The sequence below is a fragment of the Pongo abelii genome, chromosome 18 (genome assembly GCF_028885655.2).
Source record: "Pongo abelii isolate AG06213 chromosome 18, NHGRI_mPonAbe1-v2.0_pri, whole genome shotgun sequence".
In the NCBI taxonomy this organism is placed as follows: Eukaryota; Metazoa; Chordata; class Mammalia; order Primates; family Hominidae; genus Pongo; species Pongo abelii.
The window spans coordinates 64,484,285-64,501,053 of record NC_072003.2 but is presented as its reverse complement, the minus strand read 5'-3'; the positions used below and the strand labels follow the sequence as shown (position 1 = coordinate 64,501,053).

Sequence of the window (16,769 nt, the reverse complement as noted above, 5' to 3'; positions counted from 1 at the left end):
TTACCTGTTAAAGTGTGAGCTTTCTATTTGACACCTGGGCAGACCAAGCTCAGCTGAGCCCTGACCTGGCTAGATGTCAGGTTAGCTACTGGCAGGAATTTAAACTGCCTCAACCCAGGGAGCCAGACTTTCCTGGAAAAGAATGTAGGTAGGCAAGCAGCTTTGTGGTTCACTCCAGGGGTTGGGAATCTCCTGTCCATGGCCTCTGGGAAGGAATTCATTCAGATGGGAAGAGGACAGCCTGTTAGGCAGCTCCTGGAAAGGGAAGGCGCAGCACTGGGGAAGCAGTGGCCCTGTGCAGGGTCTGGAGGACTCAGTCCTCAGCACCTTCTCTCCCCTCTGCTTCTCCTCCCCCAAGGACATGTGATGTGACTTTGCATAACATTTTCTTGAATTCATTCTGTGTTCACACTACAAATCACATCTATGTTTGCAACAAAAATTAATTCAGGACACATTATAGATACAATATAGCTGTTTGAAATTGTTACATTTTATTTTAGAATGTATTCAGAATGAAAGCTTTTGAGTAATGTGATCACTTTATGGTTTGGAAGATAAAACAAAACTCAGGTTCTCTTGGGGGTGTTCAAGCCATTGATCCTGACAGATAACATTATATTTGATAGACAACCAAAGTAGATCCCATTTTGATAGGGCTGTATTACATGGTAGATGCTTTTTTTGTTTGTTTGTTTGTTTGTTTTGAGACAGAGTCTCGTTCTGTCGCCCAGGCTGGAGTGCAGTGGCGAGATCTCAGCTCACTGCTGCAAGCTCCGCCTCCCGGGTTCACGCCATTCTCCTGCCTCAGCCTCAGGAGTAGCTGGGACTACAGGCGCCCATCACCATGCCCGGCTAATTTTTTTGTACTTTTAGTAGAGACGGAGTTTCACCGTGTTAGCCAGGATGGTCTCGATCTCCTGACCTCGTGATCCGCCTGCCTCGGCCTCCAAAAGTGCTGGGATTACAGGCGTGAGCCACTGCGTCCGGCCAAGTAGATGCTCTTTACCTTCCCTGTGCGGTCATTGTTTGATTGCCATTGCACTGAATGGCTTATCTGTGGAATATGTTTATCTATTTCATACCAATATTCAGAACATGTAATTTGATGGATCAATTTGGGTATTTAAGAGAAATATTGAGGTACAGAATTTAGACGACATATGCATATAGTATTAACCATTATTAAATATATTCAACATATATAAATTATTAAAATGTGAATTTTGATATATGAAAGCAAATGATTTGAGAGATAGCTTTTATTAGTATGATACAATAAAATACAACACAATTTGGCAAGGATTTATTGAATGATGATTATATTCTGGGCACTACCATTGCATAAGTATGCTAGAGATACAAAGATGAATGAAGAAAGAAACCTTTCTTAATGAAGATCGTGATGCATCAATAATCTAAGCATGTGAAGAAACAACCATAAAGGGAAATAATAGCAGGGAAAAGAATGGACAAATTAAACTACCAACTCAAAAATGTCATGAGCAAAATGATGACTAAAGAACAAATCTGTGAAAATTCAAAACAAATGAAGAGGTATTTTAATATTTGAATACAGAGCTCTTGCAAATGAATTAGAAATACCGTTGCTCCCATAGAAAAGAGGGGAAGTAGCTAACAATACAATTAACCAAAATTGTATGCATGACTATACCCATATACACATACATGGACACGTGCTCACATGAAGAATTCAACTTGTTACTAATCAAAGAAAGATATTTAAGCAATGCATTTATCCCTTTAAAAATTTTGTTGTTGTTATTGTGATGGGATGGGGGATTATAATGAGCATTTTAAAAATCATACTGGTGTGTTTGTTAATTAAAACATCTCTTCTGGAAAATAATCTGAAACATGTATGTAGAGGTTTAAAACTCTTACCTCTTTTGACCCAGTGATTTCACTTCTAAGCACCCATTCTAAAGGAATAAGCAAGAATGAAGACAGAGATTAATGCACAATTAGTTTTTTTTTTTTTTTGCATTTGTACTTATAATAGGAAAATGTTAAAATACCGAGTAGCCCAGTAGTAGGGGTTGAATGGTTGTATAGTTTACGGTACATCGGACAAGCAATTATGCAGCTATTAGAGGCAGAGCTCCCAGAGACTTCTCAGTAGAAATGCATGAAAATGCTCAGGGTTTATATTAAGTCAGGTATGACAGAAGAAGAAAAATCTCAACTGCATTTAAAAATAGGAAAAAAAATAGTGTAAGGCAATGTTTATTTTCTCATTTACACATTTTATTTTCTAAAATTTTGACAGTAAGTCTGCATTATCTCATAATTAGAAAAATATCAAGAAGTAAAACTTAAAAATTATATGGATAATCATAATGCAATTTGAGCTGAGAACTGTGCAAAAAAAAGAGATGTTTCCAGGAGATGGATCAGTTGATTTCACTTGATGAAACAGTCAGAGAAAGCTAGAGAAAATAGATGAATTTTTAAGGATGAAGGCATAATTTGCCCGGTTAGACAAGAAAGCAAGGTGGTTTCAAGAGCATAGGTTATGCAAATGACAGAAGCATAAATGTACCTGGCATGTTCCAGGAGTGAAATTGATCTGGTGTGACTGGGGCACACACTCTGCAGGTAGTCCAGAGGGGTCAACTGAATCAAGAAAGGTAGAGAGGAACAAGGCTGTGAGAAGCTTTTCATTCTCAGGCCATGCTAAAGAGTTTAAGCATTAAAACCTAATCCTAGAGAATCGGAGACACAGCAGAATGCTGATTGGAACACACACACACACAAACACACACATGCACATACACAAGCGCATGCATACACAATAGTGTAAGGTAAATTTTATTACAAGAATCAAAGTAAAAGCACACATTTAAATGTGTGTACAAATACTTTTTAGAAAACATCTTGAGAAAAAACATTAATTTTTTTCATAATAATATGCAAAGCAAACCGTGATAGAAAAAAATGCATTTAAAAATAATATTTCCCCTCAACTCCTTTTTGTGCTTCAAGGCTTTCTGCCCTTAAATAGATCTGTCATAGAGGTTTTCTTGGTCAGCCGCCCTGTAGTAAGTGTTCTGTCCCATCTGTCTACTAGTAGTCACTACTTAGATTGCAAACTTTGTGCAGAGAGGAGCTCTGTTGTATATGCCATTGTGTCCCTCACACCTGGTTCATAGGACATGCTCATTAATGGTTTCTTCCTGAATGGGTTTTGCAATGCCTTGCATATGAAAGGCTTTGTCAAAATTCATGATGTGGACCTAGCTAATGACTCAGGCCGCTTTTAGCTTCGGAATCAACACAGGAATATTAGGCTGGGGTAATTTCACTTTTCACATCCAAATTGGTGTTTATTTTTAAATTATTGTTAAACTTGGAGATAAAAACAGCTGGATTATACACTGCTTACAGCCAGGCAGTCAGCAGCCCCAGGTTCTGGTAGAGCTTCTGCCAAATTCCCCAAATGGCATTAGTTGCACATGGTTCCCTCAGTTTTCTCCCCTGTGAAATGAGGATCTGGAGTCCGTCTGGGTTCCTGATTCCAGGAGCCTCCCACAGGAATCTCGACTGCTTACCTGCCTTGTGATTTCTAGTGCCTCATTCAGCAGAAAACAGCACCTGATAAATGCTTGATGACTTACTGATCAAAAAAATGTCTATTAGACTAGAATTCTTTATATTTTGAGATGGGTTACACTGTCCTATGAAGTTTCTGGAAAGTTCTGGAAAAAATATCAGCTTCTTGCAGTGTGATGGGGATTGTATTCAATGATATATTCAATGGGGGAAACCATGGTTTTCTTTGGGGGCTCTCTATACTGCTATTGAGGGAATGATATAATACGAAGTAGTGTCTTCACCGATACTAATGCTAAAGCTTTCCTGTCACTATGGGGATGTCACATATGCCTGATGCCACCAGAAGCACGAATGTATCACATGTCTCAAGCAAAAGGCAGAACGTTTGAGCTCGGTAAACACAGTCACATTCATTCACTAGCAGGGATTTGTAAACTGTTTTTCTACACATGGAAATAGCAGCGTGAGGGCAAAATACTGTAAAGTCTTATAGCCAGACACCATCACAGATTGAGCGCATGAAATTTCACTCTCAGTGTCAGGGAGGTTTCTTTGACTTTTCCATATTGTCAAAATATATGAAAGAAATTTCCTGCAGAATTAACAGAGGATGCGATTATTTGCTTTCAGTGGTAATGCACCTTGGCATAGTGGGGGAGGATAAGCATTGCTAGAGCAAGTGATCATAGTTCACAAATCAGAGGATCAACCTAATTGCCACCCTCTGCTTCAGAAACACTTAACCTTCTCTGTATTTCCACATCTGTGAATGAAGTCAATGCCGGTGTTAAGACACAGAGAGCCTACAAATGCATTTCTGGCTAACATTAATTGAAGGGAAAATATTTGAGAAGAGTCTTCTTTATCTTTGATGTGAAAAAGTAAGATGCAGCAAAGTCTTAGAGATGAACAGAATAGCAAAATATAGGATGTTTAATCTGTTTTATATGTTCCACCAAATATTTGCGAAACTTGATACTTCTGAGTCCTATGGCTGCATAATGATGTAATATTTAATTTAAAAGGATTTCCCTTGTGAAGCATATTGTGTTGATTGTAAAACCTGTATGTTTCCTTATAACGTACCTGTAGTTCACCTTTTCACTGTCTTGACTACAGGGAACATGGTAAGATATTCTGTAGGTGAGATGTGATGCAGCACTTTTTAACTTCTTTCTCTTTTCTCAGTTGCCATTGCGTTTTTGCATTTGAGTTCACATTTATAGTTAGACTAGGCAATACACTCATCTCCATGGTTATTAGTTATTCTCTTTACATCACAATTTCACTCTTCTGCACATGTGTCTCACAATAAGATTTGTTTTTATGCAGCTGTGAAAGGAAGCTACACACAATTGAGGAGCTTCTATCTCATGCCAGGTTCAGTGCACTATTATCTCATTTTATCCACATGTAATCATCAATAAAGATGCTTATACTCACTTTTTTTTCTCCAATAAGGAAACTGACATCTAGAGAGATCAAGTGATTTTCTGGTGTTCATATGTTAGCATGGCAGAGCCAGAAGTTAGACATGAAGGTATCTTTACTATTTTGTGACCTTTGCAAAAGCACTGAAAGCCAATAGGATTTTTCTTTTTCTCTCTTGGAAATAACAAGATGCAGTGGAAAGTGTATGTGATGCCCAGTCAGGCCAGTCTGGGTGTCTTTTATACTCCTGATATGCCCTTAATGGGTTTTAGGAAGTTACCTAAACTCTCTTGGGCCTCAGTTGCCCCTGAGAAAAATGGGGTTGATCAAAGCTCCCTGCTTTGGTGTCTCGGATTAGAAATACCATGTGCTAAGAAAATGTGGCACATATACACCATGGCATACTAGGCAGCCATAAAAAAGGATGAGTTCTTGTCCCTTGCAGGGACATGGATTAAGCTGGAAACCATCATTCTCAGCAAATTAACACAGGAACAGAAAACCAAGCACCACATGTTCTCACTCATAAGTGGAAGTTTAACAATGAGGACACATGGACAAGGGGAGGGGAATATCACACACTGGGGCTTGTCGAGGGGTGGGGGGCTAGGGGAGGGATAGGATTAGGAGAAATACTTAGTGTAGATGACAGGTTGATGGGTGCAGCAAACCACCATGGCACGTGTACTCCTATGTAAGAAACCTGCATGTTCTGCACGTGTATCCCAGGACTTAAAGTATTGAAAAAAATACCATGTGCTTCCAGGATGGGCTGGATCAAAGGGAGCCCACACTTGTTTCCACCTTTTTCTCCACCCAGTCTCCTTTTCTTCAGGCCATGAGACATCTATGAGGTTATTGATGGATGCTGCTGGTGGAGGAGCAGCTCAGTGAGCCTGAGGGAGGGAGGTTTTTTGTTTTTGTTTTTGTTTTTTTTTTGGTTTGTCGGCATCACCCTGTAAAAGAAAAGAACAACCAAAGAAGCAAAGGCAGTTATGCCTTTCAAGCTTAGATGCAGGAATTGGAAGAAGAGTTTGTGGGAGATAAATCAAAGAAAATTGACTAGAATAGATACAAATGAAATTTGAGTTTAACAAGTGCCGGAGTGGTGAGGCAGGATTTGGGATCCTCTTGCTGAAACACAATTACTGCACCTCAAGGGAGCTGGTTTGTTGGCAAACTCTCAAGGCACAGGTGCACTTATCTCATTCTACTGGGACTGCAGCTCACAGCCCCTCCCAGAGGCAGAACTCTAGGTAGTCAGTGAATGCTGCCTTCTTCTTCCTACACATGCTCACATCCTTTATCAAAAAGAATAGGTACTGTGTATTAGACTCTGCCCATAAATCAGGTGTAAGGTATATCAGGCATTTGATTCCATTCAACATCTTAATCTTGACGACAGCCCTAAGAAGAAAACACAATCATTTATATGTTACGGATGAGATAACTTGGTAAGAGAGGTTCAACAACTTCCCTGGGGTCACACAGCTATTTGGGAGAGAGTTGGTGTGTCCAATACCACGTTGTCTATGCTGGCTGTGCAATAGCACATTGTCTAGGGGTGGCAACCTGGGAGCGTTAGGATTTGCCTGCTTCATCAGAGGAGATAAATCTTCAGGGCTGTATTGCTTGTTAGCGATAGTCTCCTGAAATACGCTTTGGCTGTCCTGTGAATGCCAGTGATTCAAAGATCCTTGCCAAAGGATCATCATAAATCCTGCTTAGACAGAGAAATCCCTAATGGAAGAAGGGTTCTTTGCAGTGTCCCACAGCCTTGAGCATTAGTGTGGAGAAGAGGACAATTTGCAACAATGCTTGAGTGAGAGTCAAGAGGCCTATTTACATGGTCAGGGACACAGATGGTCCCGTAAGTAGGATTTGATGAAGAGAGGCCCCCTCATCCCACATGGAGACAGGGAAACAGGCTTTCGGACAGTGTTGTCTGAAAGGCCACTGCCACATGCAGAGTCCTCTAATCCTCTGCCTGAGTGGCTCTGTTTCTTTCAGAGACAAGAAAGCTTGTCTGACATTCTGTCCCCCAGCATGGTGACAATTAAAGGCACGACTGAGAGCCATTCCTTTCAGGCCTACTTTCCCCCCATTTTTCTCTATCCAAGTCTAGCTGGCAGACCAGGCTGGCAGTGCACACCCCCAAATGGTGGACTGATGAGCAGACTATCAGCCACGCAAGCCTTTCTTTCCATGAATTCAACCTGCTTATGTTTGCCAGGGTGTACTATGTGTAGGACACAGTGCCATGTTCTAGAGAGTGTAAGATTTGAAAGAGGAGGAGGAACTAGTGTGTGTGTGTGTGTGTGTGCATGTGTGTGCCTGTGTGTTTGGTAATTTCCAAGCATATACACTTTAATAGAGAATATTAACCATTTCTTCCACCTAAGGATGTAAGATGATTTAATATTTCTTTTACAATATTTGCATTGTTCTGTATACTAATTAGGAACAAGTTAAAGAGGAAAATACTATTTTGAATGTGGGTCTTTATCACTACTCAAACTCTTTCTTTTTCTTTCAGTTAAGTTGTTTTTATTTATTATTCTTCTCTCTCCCCTCCTTTTCTCTATCTCTGTCTGTCTGTTTGTCTCTCTCTGTGCACACACACACATTCTGGGGGAAGATATGGGCTTGGAAATAGGGAAAATTACACACAAGGGTACATCCATAGGAACTTGTCATAAATGTTCCAATTCTTGGGTGCTTTCTTGGGACTTTGGAAAAAGCAATGACATTGTTCACATATTGTGTGTGTGTGTATATATATATGAATTATCTTACAGCAACAATCCTATAAGGCAGGCACTACTAGGATCACATTCTACGTAGGGAAACTAAGGTTCAGAGAAGTTAAGCCACTTGACAGGGGGGTTGCACAGCTACCAAATGATGGAGGCTGGTTGTGAACCCTGAGTTTTTAAATCCAAAACTCTGAACTCTTGCTATTTCCTGCAGTTTTACTGAAGAGCAGTGACAGAGAGTTAATTCGGGTATATCGAGCTGGCACTGTTTTATTACTCCAAGCAGCAATGTATCCCCTTTGGAGTCTGGGTGTTTTGCACAGCTCTGTTCTCTGTGGCATTCCTAGCCCTGCTTCTGTAGCCATTCAAAAGAATAAGGGAATGAAAGTTAAATGAACTCCCCAAAGGGCAGTCACCAGGAGTCAACAGGTATTTGCTTTATTCTATTTGTTTGATTTAGAACAAAACAAAACAACAAATGTTCCCCGCCTCTGGGGCCAAGGACTTAGCCACAGCTTTAACAACAGCCATGAATAATGAAAGAGTTTCCAAGTTATCCTAAAACAACCATGACATCAAAAAAGACAACCAAATGAAACTCAGGTGTTTGCTTCCCCTCCCCATTCTCCAAGCATCTCCTTTCTCCAAGGCCTTGCTTCTCCTGGTGCTGTCTGTGGACCAATGGTGGCCTCACCATCACCTGGGCACTTGTTAGGCAGGACCTGGACCTCCTCCCTTTTCCCAGACCTCCTGGAGCAGAGTCTGCATTTTAATAAGGTCCCCAAGTGACTTGTACATTACAGTGACAGAAGCACACTCTGAAGAAAGAGGAGGACTTACCTCCCACCCAGAGCTAGGTCTAGTTTGGGATGAGTGAGTCACTGGCCCAGGGTCCAAAATTTAAGAGGGTACCCAAAAAAGCAGTAATCAACAAAAGCAATATATTAAAAAGGAAGGCCAAGTATGGCGGCTCATGCCTATAACATCCCAGCACTTCGAGAGGCCAAGGCAGGTGGATCACTTGAGGCCAGGAGTTTGAAACCAGCCTGGCCAACATGGTGAAACCCCATCTCTACTAAAATTATAAAAAGTTAGCTGGATGTGTTGGCTCATACCTGTAATCCCAGCTACTCGGGAGGCTGAGGCATGAGAATCACAGGCGGAGGCGAAGGTTGTAGTGAACCAAGATCATGCCATTTTACTCCAGCCTGGGTGGAAGAGGGAGACTCTGTCTCAAGTAAAAAAATAAACTAATTAATTAATTAAATAAAAATGGAACTAGACAATTGCAGTCTTCTCCCTTCTGGATTTTTGGGGGAGAGGGCAGGGAAAGCTGATGGGGTCTAGGTTTCTTGTTTTCTCTAAATATTCTGAATTTTCAGCAAGTGAAATTACATTGAGTTGTTTCCATTTTGGTCCACATACTTATATATTATTGGATTTTCAATAACTGTGGTTAGACATAAAAAAATGTAGCATTGTAACCTAAGCATTTATTCTGCAAAGTCAGTTCAAATGGCCAACATAGATCACACTAATGATGATGATAATGATCAAGGTAGGTAGCCTTTATTAAGAGCTTGCTCTGTGCTAAGTGCATTGCGTGAATTAACTTATTTAATTTTTATAGGAAACCCCATATGGGAGGCATGCTCTAATCTCCATTTTAGCAGTGAGGTGATGGAGGTATGCAGAGGTTGGGTAGTTGGTTTGAGGTTATCCAGCTAGTGACTAGAACAGGTTGCATCAGGCAACTAGCCCAGAGCCCACTCTCTTTACTACTTTACAATATACAATACAATAGTGTAAAATAAATTTAAATTGTATTTAAAGTTCTAAAGCAATTTTATGCATCCTTTTCTTCAATACACAAGTATTTCACTGCCAAGTGTGTTTCCATTCTGAAAAATCTACCCCTTTAGGTTTTTAAGTTAAAAATGCTCCCTGAAACAATAGGAGTAATAGATATATGATGTCACTTACTTTTAAAAAATGTCCATAAAATTTTGGCTGCCAATTTGAAAAAAAAATTTGGACAAGAAAATGCTGTTAGTTCAAGGGAAGACAAATAGTTCGAGGTCCTCCATTTTGGATTGGGACCCTGCCGTGGGCTGGGGGTACCATGAGCCTTGTGGGCACGATGTGATCCTGCCTCTGCCGGACTTGGCTTCTTCTCTGCCTGTTTTGTAGCAACCACTGCCCTTGCCTTTCTTGCTTGTGTCTGTGTGGGTCTCATTAGCAGTGGGTGTGTGTCTTACCACAGTGGCTCATTCACAGGGCTGCTGGCAGTGCCAGGGATCAGAAGCCGCCTCTCCGTCTGTCCAGAACAAAGCTGGGCTGAGCCCTCTCACGGTCCTGTGGCCCTTGGTCTCCCCACATGAGGTGTCCTGAGATTGAAGAAAGAAGGTGCCTCCTGGTGATGGCATTGCCAAGGCTGGAATCTGCCTCTCAAGGAAGTCCCTCGGCGGCCAGCTGCTGCACCGTGACCTTCGTGATGGTGGAGTGAGTAGGCACTGGAACCAATAAGCCTGGCCTCTCCATCTGCCAGCCTGAATGCAGGTGCCAGTTACTACTGCCCAGCACTGACGAGGGACAGGAACGGTGGCGCATAGATCCCGGCAAAGGGGATTGGCTTTTGTGGACACAAGCTTGAGGTTGGCAGTGCCATTTTATTTATGTCCTGTCCCTGCTGTAACAGCTGCTGCCTCTGTATGCCTTCGCTCTTTCTGTACTTTCGGCTCGGGTCACGATCTTCCTTTGATTCGGGGTTTGTTTTTATTCCAGCCTGGTTGCTGCTGCCAGAGCCACGGCTCAACGGCTTGGCCTGGACTGTTGATCTGCATGTCAGGAGTTTCCAAAAGTTTGTTCCGGTCTATCTTTGAGAGAAATAGCATGGACTGGATCCCATCGCCAGATTGTGGTGTCTGGGGACACGCGCTTGGGGCACTATTTCCATCTTCTGTCTTTGTCTGGTCTCCTCCTCATTAAATCTTCCTGGGTCTGTGGAGCTGACTACCAATTGGTGCCTGACCTAGTTACAGAGAACCACTACGTAACCCCTTACTCATCATCATAAATGGATCATAACCGTTTGTTCACTGTGATTCAAAGTGGACTCTGCTATTTTAGAGTCATTTCTCCCTTTTTGGAGTTTGCGCATGGGGGTGTATGTGCATATATTTATGCATGCATGTGTGTATGCACGTGTTTGTGTGTGTGCGTGTGTGTTGTGCAGCTGCCTAAATTAAGCTGACATTTTCCGTTGCTATGTGGGGACTCTGCTTTTGGAAAACACTTCTGTGGCATTGTATGGAATCGTTAACGGGCTTGCTGGTTTCCCTGCCTTGACCTCCTTTCATTTTCCACTGGGACCACTTTCTCTCTAGCATAGGTTCTCACATTTTCTGCTCATGGTGTCAGCTCTGTGGCCACTCTTCTGCCAAAGGGCACCAGGGAGTTCCTCAAAGGACCTTTTGAACTGTTTGTTCAATGAATGAAGAGTTCAGTCCGACAGTGATGAGGACAGCACATACCTCTGATTGGTCCCTGCCTCAGAATTGCTGGGCATGACTCATGCATTTGGCTCTTGCCTCTGCTGATCTCACAAGCCATGTGGGAGGTTGGTTTTTTTCGAGTCTCCCAGAGTCTGTGACCTTTTCATCACCATTTTGCCTTGCATTTTGAAAAATACTCTCCCTGAACAAATTGTGTTTATAAAGTAACAACCAATTCCTTTTCCTATTTTTAGTTATTCATTTGTACCTATTTTCCAATCAGAGTTTCTAATCAGTATGAGTTAATCAGAGTTAACATTTATTTATTTACTGAGCACCTTCTGTGTGTCTGACCTACACCAGGTGCTGGCACTAGGAAAGTGAACAAGATTCAGTCTTAGCAGGGGTTTCCAATGCATAATAATATTTCTGTTAATTCACATTAATTTGGGTAAAATTTATTGCTCACCCATGGCATGTGTGGGGTGGTGCCAAGTGCCTTATGTATACCCCTTCTTTAATCTTCAGGGCAATGCTGTGAGTTTGCCATTAGAGATACCACTTTACAGATGTGGAGACTGAAACTTGTACAGTTGAGTCGAGTCATTCACTCAAAGTCACACATTCAATTACAGGGTAGAGAGGCAGGATTTGAACCCTGGATTGTCAGACTCCAAAACTTCCCCCATGGAGATTATAGTCACCAGCTCCCTGCATTCCTTCCTTCACTCTCCTACTGGATAGGTGTTTGCTTTTGTGGACATGAGGAGTGTCCTATGTTCTCTCCATGTTCCGTGGCTTTTGGTTTAGTGTGAGGTGTCTGAATATCCTGGGGACAAATGAATTTGTTGCCCCATAAAATAACGGAGCTTCTAGCTTTCTAAGATATTAAACTTACTTACCTCTTGATTGTTTAGATGGGGAAAGGGAGGCTCTGAGTGCAAAGGAATTTGCCACAATTGTACAGTGGCAGGGTCTGGACTTAAACTCAGCAACTTTGATCTACAGGCTGATGGGGTTATTGACTAATTTACTCTGAGTCAGATGGCAAATCCCAAGAGTTCTCCTGGGAAATTCTATCCAGGTTTGAGGTCAGAGCAGCCAAAATTAGATACAATGCAAGCTCATGAGGGGCAAGGTTCTAATCTTGTTCATCACTGTGTCCCTGGTCCCCAGCACAGTCCTATGGTGCAGTTGGGGGTCAACTGATGTGTGTTGGAGGAATAAACTGGGTGAAATGAAAGGGGCTTCCAGGGAGAACCTTCTAAGGTTCGTGCTATGGGATTGGTAGTTGCTTACTTTTCTTCCCGGGTTCTCTTAACCCAAGAAAGTATTTTAGACTCAAATTGATGGTATCAATATTTAATTTGACACTTCGATGATTTAGTCATTTGGTATTGTAAAACTATTTTTCTGTTTCTATTTTGGAATAAATTGGCTTGTTCTTTGGGCATCTCTGGGCAGAGTAGTTTTTTCTGGCTGTACAAAAAAGAGGATGCTCAGGTATCGGTATTTGTACCCAAGCTCACTTTAGATGTGGCCAGCTGAGGTGTCTATGTTGCAAAAGACGTACTCCATGTGTCATGAAGTGACTACAAGATTAAAAAGTGTTTCCAGAACAGACAATACCTTAACCATTATATTAGAAATAAAGAAGAAGAGAGGAAAGAATTCACCCAGAATTCATTCACTCTGACTCACGAATTGTCCTTATTTTCTTCCTCCTACTATTCAAATTAGTCAGAAATATTTTTACATTATTGTAATTGGAGTCAAGATTTGACGTCATAATGAACCATGTGGAAATAGTCCCAAGTATTTTCCCATGTTTCTTTATAAGTCACAGCATTGTGACTTTGGGGAAAGCCTGCTATTCCATGCACAGCATGTACTGTGTTTTACTTAAACATTCTCCTATTACAACAAGGCAATTGTAACTTTATGGGAATGTAAAAGAGTGTTTGTTGTTGGCAATATGGGTGAAACTTAATGAGATTATGCAAAGAATTGCAATACCGACAAGGTCCTTTACTTCAAGTGAGTTATTCTGTTTGGAGTCAGCCTAATGCTCTATTTTCCTAATGAAATAAGAATACTTAAAACATGCATAGGGAAACATCAAATTAGTCGATATTAGAATTCTTTTTGTTCTTTTTCTATTTTTTATAATTTAAATAATTAAGATGACATTGAAAGCAAGCATCTTTCTTAATTGCTCAGAGCATTTTTCTTATTTCTGAAAATGGGTGGCATTTAACTGAGAGACAAAACAAGAACATCAATAAGAAATTAAAGCGAATGGCTTAGAAGTGCTAACCTGGTCTTTAATGTTTCTTCGGGAAAAACCAGTAGAAAAGCACAAAACTGTTCAAGTAAATCCATCTGCTAACTTTCAGGTCAAACCTGTTAGGATTAGTTCTTTAATGAGGTTACAGGGTTTTGGGCGATGAGTGTGCAGAAATGATCTGGTAATGAGCTGGCTTCGAAGAGAAGCTTGAGAGAGCTTTCATTAACTCTGTTGGCATCATAATTTGGCAAGGTCACGGGAGAGAGTCTTCTTTAGGCCACTAAAAATAGACAGTCTCATAGATCCAATCATGTCGTCATCTCTCTCCCTCTTTTTTTTTTTTTTCTGTAGGCATATCTTATTTTGGGAGCTCCCTTCATTCTTCTCACCCACCTGCCTCCTCTGGAACCCCGTGATTGATTGTTTAAGACACTGCCTCCTTGTGTGCTGAAGAAGAGAGGAAAGACAGGGCATTTCAGGTCCCTCACTCACCTGATTACTTTATATTGCAGTTTCCCTTCCTCCCTCCTTCCCTCTTTCCCTTCCTCTTTCCCTTCTTCTCTCATTTCCTTCCTTTCTTCCTTTCCTTTTTCTCTCTTCCTTTGTCCGTCCCTCTCTCTCTGCCCCCTCCCTCCCTCCTTTCATCCCTCCCTCCCTCCTTTCTTTCTTCTCTCTCTCCTTCTCTCCCTGTCCCCTCCCTCCCTCCCTCCCTGCTTTCCCTCTTCTCTCTCTCCCTCCCTTCTTCCCTCTCTCCCTTCCTTGGTTCTTTCCTCCCTCCCTTCCTTCCTCCCTCCCTCCCTTCTTTCATTTCTCCCTCCCTCCTTCCCTTCCTTTCTTCCTTCCTTCCTCTCTCCCTCCCTTCCTCCCTTCCTTTCTCCCTCCCTCTCTCCAATACATCCTCCCTCTCTGTTCCTTTTTCCCTCCCTTCATCCTTCCTTCTTTCCTTCCTCTCTCCCTCCCTCCCTTCCCTCCCTTCCTTTCTTCCTCCCTCCCTTCCTCCCTTTCTTCCCTTCTTCTTCTCTTCTCCCTTCTTCCCTCTCTCCTTCTCTTTCTCTGTCTCACCTTTACATAGGTCCCAATTCTATGTGTCAGTGTGGATAGAAATACTTGATATACAATTATTTAAAAAGTAAAAACAATGAATGAATGAGCTCCATTTCAAAGTAAAAAGAATGAATGAATGAGCAACAAAGAAGACAAAACAATAAATGAATGAGCACAATTTCAAAGTAAAAACAATGAATGAATGAATGAATGAGCAACAAAGAAGAGAAAATTCTTGAGAGAATGGTGGGGCTAGAAAGACTTCTGCTTCCCTTGAAAGCATACTTCGCTACTATTTTAATACCTCTTTCTTTCACACTTTTGTACCCCCACTGCCAAATATGTGCTCTACTTACATTGTGTATGTGTTCTATCTATGCCTCGTCATCTGTCTGTGGTTGTATGCATCTGCCCATATCTAAACATATACATCTGTTCAGAATGAGGTTCTGTAAAAATTCAAAGGATTCATTTAACTCCTGGATTCGTCGTTTTCTGTTTTTTCTCCTGTTGACTCTTTGTATTTCATGCAGGTTTTGGTAAAGAAAATTCTTACCCTAACCTCTAAAACATAGAATGGATAAAGTAGAGCTTCTGTGGATTAAATAGAAGAAAGGAGAAAGTTGTAGGAATCTGCAGAAACCTCCCTCCAGCTCTCCCCACCACACCACAGCCCCTGCAACAGCCTTTGGGATAGCCCAGGAATACCACTGTTTGCCAAGAATAGTTAGTAAAATCACTAGATTAGATCACTGCTGAGTTTTCATTTGGCTCTTACATCCTGTGATTTGTGATGTCTCTCAAACTTTAAGTCCAGGTCTCTGTGTTTATGGTTTGCAGCAAATGCAGATGATTCCAAAGTAGGTACTATAGGAGCTATAAACACGATGCAGATGACAGAGTTTCTGCTTTTCATAACCTCACAGGGACTGGAGGAGCAGGCAGACAGTTGGGAAAATGGTTTCTTAAAACAACAAAATGTTCAAACACATAAGAACAGAATGACTGATAAAGGTGGTTGGAAGTCATTGTTGTTGCCTCTCATTTCATCAGATAGTTACTGAGCATCAGCTATGTGCTGGCCACATGTGTATTGGTTTAAAGAGGTCCTAAGAAGATAGGATCCCCTCTCTGTTTTATTAACGTTTTAAAATTTTCTTTGTGTAAGTTATCCCTGTCTAATTCTTCGCTGCTAATTTTTCTGTTTACTTTTTAACTCTACCAGAGGCTGAACCCTCTGTAAAAAGAGCAATCTTACCTGTTTGGTATCCAGGGATTTGACTGATGCCTGACACATAATAGATGCTCAAGAAACATCTGCTCACAGAATTATACTGTGTCATTATCTCCACCAATCACAGTGGTTGGCGGAGATGATGTCACAGTGTAAGCTTTGTGTGTGTGTGTAGTTGGGAAGGTGGACTGTCAGGAGGTGATATTTGGCCAAGACCTTAAAAGACAAGGATAAGTTTGTGAAAAAGGAAGAGGAAGAGATATTCAGTTCAGAGGCAAAAGTAGGAATGAAGGAGGCAGAATGAAACAATATGGTAAGTTGAGGCAAAGCAATGGGTTCCTAGAAGGAGCTTCCCCAGGTGAAGCTGAAGACCAATGAGGCTCACTAATGAAGGGCTTTCCCTGAGGGCAGAATGGAGTGATGCTTAAGAGAGGATGCTCTGGAGTCAGACTGCATGGATATGAATCCCTACAAGCAAGGCAGGTGGCATCAATAACTCACCCTCTCCATCTTAGATTTCTCCACTTTCAAATAGGGGTTATATATGCAACACTCCACTTTAGCACAGTATCTGGAACATAGCAGGCTTGGCTATTGTTGAAAGTAGAGGAGACCAATCCAAGGAGACCTTGAGGGCTTTGCAACTGGGAGTGGCATGAGCAGGCTCCTGGTTTAGGGTGTGCCTGTAGCAGCCGTGTGAAAGATGGGCTTGCTCTCAGGTCCTCCTGGCAGAAAGATGCTGTTGAGTATCTTCCTCTATCTCCTTCCTTCACCTCTGTGGGCCAGTGATGCTGTTCTAAATGGCCCAATAATTATCTTTCCACTATGTTTAAGAATGTTGCTTAGTATCTTGCACAGGGTTGTCTCTGTGGGAACCAATGGGATAAATGGTATGCTGGCATCAGTACCTAGAATGGCTGCAATCCAGCTGAGCACCAGTTTTATCT

The 16,769-nt window shown here is 41.6% G+C and overlaps 1 protein-coding gene across 14 annotated transcripts in view; it reads left to right on the top strand.

The window, feature by feature from the left end:
* CDH11 (cadherin 11) overlaps nt 1-16,769 on the top strand; it is a 173,049-nt gene that overhangs the window by 40,362 nt on the left and 115,918 nt on the right. For 3 of the 14 annotated variants that reach the window (XM_063717325.1, XM_054534019.2, XM_054534018.2), the window contains exon 1: nt 15,975-16,135. The exons of 8 other annotated variants lie outside the window; for them this stretch is intronic. The gene's annotated coding sequence lies outside the window, so the exon portion shown is untranslated. Of the gene's footprint in view, nt 1-10,040; nt 10,418-15,964; nt 16,136-16,769 lie in introns of those variants that run through there. 3 more of the 14 variants (XM_063717330.1, XM_063717328.1, XM_054534015.2) reach the window with 2 other exon arrangements.